Source organism: Papilio polytes, unplaced genomic scaffold (assembly GCF_000836215.1).
Source record: "Papilio polytes unplaced genomic scaffold, Ppol_1.0 DF824047.1, whole genome shotgun sequence".
NCBI classification, from domain to species: Eukaryota; Metazoa; Arthropoda; class Insecta; order Lepidoptera; family Papilionidae; genus Papilio; species Papilio polytes.
In genome coordinates this window covers 2,479,926-2,484,027 of record NW_013525157.1, presented here as the reverse complement: position 1 = coordinate 2,484,027, position 4,102 = coordinate 2,479,926, and positions in this window count along the sequence as shown.

The following is a 4,102-nucleotide window of genomic DNA, read 5'->3' as shown; positions in this document are numbered from 1 at the left end:
AATCTTCAAGAGCCAACCAAATGAAATGGTGCAACTTTTAGCCAATTTTTAATCCTGTTTAGTATTCAAAAATAAACCAATCTAATATTTCGAAATCATTGGTGCGTCAACTATGGTATGTCTTCTACAGCATCAATAATTTTATACTTTTATAATGTAAGTGTGTTTTTAAACATCTCAAATCATACTTATCCGTGATCACGCTACCAACATTGTTGGTCGTGAATCTTATCCGACTTTGTGGACGTTCATTCGTCAATGGCAAGCCGCCAAAAATTCGTTCCTTTCTCGCGCCTTGTTCTGTACAAAAGGAGATAGCGCCGTCTTACGTCTGAATATATTGTGCCCGAGCTTGCAGCGCCCTCTACAGCCGCCTCTGATATGCAAATAGGCTCCGGCGAGATCGTAAACCGTTCCATATCAGATAACGTAATTTGGAGCTGAAATACACCGACTTCATGTAATTTCGGTATTATGCTTGTGCCAAATTAAATTATTTCTTCAATTCAGAAATTTGTACCGAGAATTAGATAACGAGTGGGTAATTAATATAATTTATGTCTCTCGTTGTGCCAAGTTTCTTATTTTAGAATTATAATTTATACAACGTTGTTATTTATAAAACTTTATACCTCTTTCTTAGTAACTAGCAACAATTCCGTAAAGTAAAAAGCTTTTTAATGTCCTCTGTAATTGTTTAAGTATTTCTTTATAATTTAACGCGTAGGCAGATGTTTAGACAAAGGTTGGCTAACCCACGGGACGCCCGCCGCGCCATCTACCTGCTCCGCCTATCAAACATCTTGGGCCTCTTTTTGCTTATCTTTCGTAATATATTATTCACGTGGAAGACGAAAGAGACGTCACCAGACTTTGTTTTAAAACAAGCCCCAAAGTTCGTTTCTGTCTCAAGTATCTTTTTAAAATAGAATATGAGAGGAGACGAACACGATCTTTTAGTTGACAATAATTAGCGATAAGCAAAGCTGTAACAATACCGTCCTACCAAGAATTCTGTAACATGACCCACAAACAACTTGATCAAAGCACAAGCAAAACTAGTACGGAAAACAAATGCCGCAAGTCGTTTAGATAACTAAATTAATCCAGACCCACACGTCGTCATAGTGTTTAGAAGCTAACTGCAATATATTTCTTAATACGAAGATTAGAAAAAACTCACATTCCAATCCAGACATATATATCTATATACTAATGTTATAAAATGGAAAGATTCTCATTTTTATTTGTTTTGCAATAACTCAAAAACTACTAGGCCGATTTCACAAATTGTTTCGTTATTAAAAGCTACGTTGTCGCCGTTTTTTTCTACATTTTTTTACAGTTTTTAATTTCACGCGGACCAAGTCGCTAGCAACAGCTACTAAGATATAAAAATCGCCGTTTGCATTCAAATATGTATAGCCTTCAATCATTTTAAAACTTTGATAAGGATTATCTAAAGATACACAAGATGGTATTTGGTCTAAAAAATCTATGCTTATAAAAAAGTTAAAGGTGAGTAGAATAACTTTAAATTTTGCATTACGCTTCGATTTTATTTAAACTAGATGTTAACTTAACATGTATATGCTGAAGGGAAACCTCTATAACCTCGATGAGAGTCTTGAGAATCTACTAATAGACCAAGTACTGTAAAATGACCGGGGAAAAATATTAACAAGGAAGTAAGATGTCGCATTCGAGTAACTGTGCTGCTTTAATTAGCTTGAGTGCAGCACATGGTTAGCGTAACATGGCTCTGGCTCTTCCACAGCTTGTCATTACAAGGCTAATTACCTATCATTACATTGTAACAGCCGAGATAACCAACGTTTTTCCTTTTAACTCAACATTTCTTAACTGTACCGTTCTTGTATCAATTATACAATTAAATGATACCGCTATGTTTGTTCAACGGGTTAAAACAGAAAAGTTTTGACTAATATTTTAAATGAGAAAGTTTTCTATACTTTGATGGGTAATATATGTTATTAATTAACTCTGGAAAAACTCTGGGTAAACGGATTTAGATGAAATTTTGCACAGGCCAACTCAGAAAAAGGTTAGTTCCCTCGGGATTGAGATTTGTGTTTGTTTTTTGTAAAATTACGCCATAACTCCAAAACGAAAGAATCAGTTTTTTAATTCCACACAGTCACGGATAACAACTAGTGCTAAACCAAAGCGTAAACTCCATGTTTGTAACGATACTTTTTGTATGAAATAGTTTTTGCTAAGGCGTTTAGTAATTGTGGCCACGTGCTTAGTAAACATCTGGAAATCATTATAAATTAATTCTAATGAGACCTTGAAATGCAGGCAGCTAATAAAATCGTGCTAAAAAAAAACGTCACTTGCGTAGAAAAGTTTTCTAGGCTACGTGGGGTCCGTATCTATAAAATGGAATAACATCGACAGTCATGATGTCAGGGCACGCACCGCACTTGTTATATCAATACATCCTGTGTATTGATAAAACAAACTTCGATCAAATCAGCCAAGCGTGGTTACCGGTTATTTTAAACCAGAGGATCCTAAACTTATTTTCTTCGGTCCCTATATTTTTGTTGTAGGGGTGCTAAGAAACATAAATTAATCAAACGAAATCTTTACAATTATTCCCCATTTAGAACTCCTGGACCCTTAATTTTGTTTACACCGATCGTGCACCCCTGCAGAGACTCCTGTGGACACCAAGGACCACCAATTTTCTGAATCACTGTTTTAAACGAACCTTAAAATACTTTATACTTTCTTATTCCTTCGCACTTACTTCCTTTTTTATTTCCTTTACTGTTTTATCAGAAGAATTACTTTTTATTTAAATGCCTATTTTATATTTTTTAAGAGACTCAAACTTTTTGATACAGTATCTCTTTATGTTAACATATTTATGACATTTGATAAACTGAGTTTGTGTGTTCTACTTTAAATTTATACTTAGCGGGAACCTGTTATTTTTGGCAGTAGTCTGCAAAAGTGTGGCCTTTTATCATTGAGCCGTTTCATTCTTAGTGAAGGTAAATTTTAGATACGTAGCTCTGAATCTATATAAAATAACATATATTTACGGTTTATTTTCGTAGTATCAACTACTAGAATCAGAGGAAGATTTGCTTGCGCTTAGCCTTCATTCTTTTCTTGAAGATGCCTTACCTTGACGAGGACATAATTGTATTGAAATAATTAATATTTCCGTTGTTAACTTGCAACTATTAAAACAAAACTACAACAGTATTATATTACATCTCTTCCTTAATATGCAAAATGTTTCCGTTGTTGCTAGCTCAATGAACTTGCCCGTTATATCTTTGACTTTCTCTGAACTGCAGTCATTAAGTTAGATTTTCTGCCGAGCTTAGCCGCTGCATTGGCATTTGTTCAAAAGCTGTAATGCTCAATGTTGTAATTTCCATACCCGCTTCTAATTTTCAAAGTACAATATGTTATCAACATTTTCCTCTACTACTCCGTGGCTTTTGCGATAATCAGTCTCTTACAATTTCTATGATAACAAGAGATTTATGATTTCTTTATACATGGGGCTGGCAAATGCAACAGAAGGATATAGTGTAAAAAAAAACCACATTCAGGTAAGTAGCAGAGGTGTAGCAAAAGATTTAGCCGTCTCCCTCACTCCTTGGTCTATAGGCAAAAAAATTTTAACCTTTTTAAATGTTGCCTGACATTTGAATACATATACGTAATTTAGAACTTGAGTGTTTTGTTGTTTGATAATCTGAAAGCACTTATAACTGTTCCTAACATTAACGACCCAAATCTATAATCGAATGGTGCAGTTGATCGATTCGGAGCTTAGAGAAAGTTTTGCTTCATGTTACTTATATTTCCACAGACATAGTGCCAGTCTCCATCTCTATTATTACCCTTCCCAATCGACGAAGTACGTTTCTATTTTATGGCCCCTCATTTAAAAGCGTCAACACAAAACAAAAAAGCATCCTATAAAATGAAACTGGCAATGCTTGTAGCGAGACGCGAGGCGAGGTGAGCGCGGCAGCGTCGCGCGCGCATGTTGTGAAAGAGATAGAAAAGGTGGTCGGGCAAGTTCGTAGGGAGCCCCCCGCGGTCCCCTCGC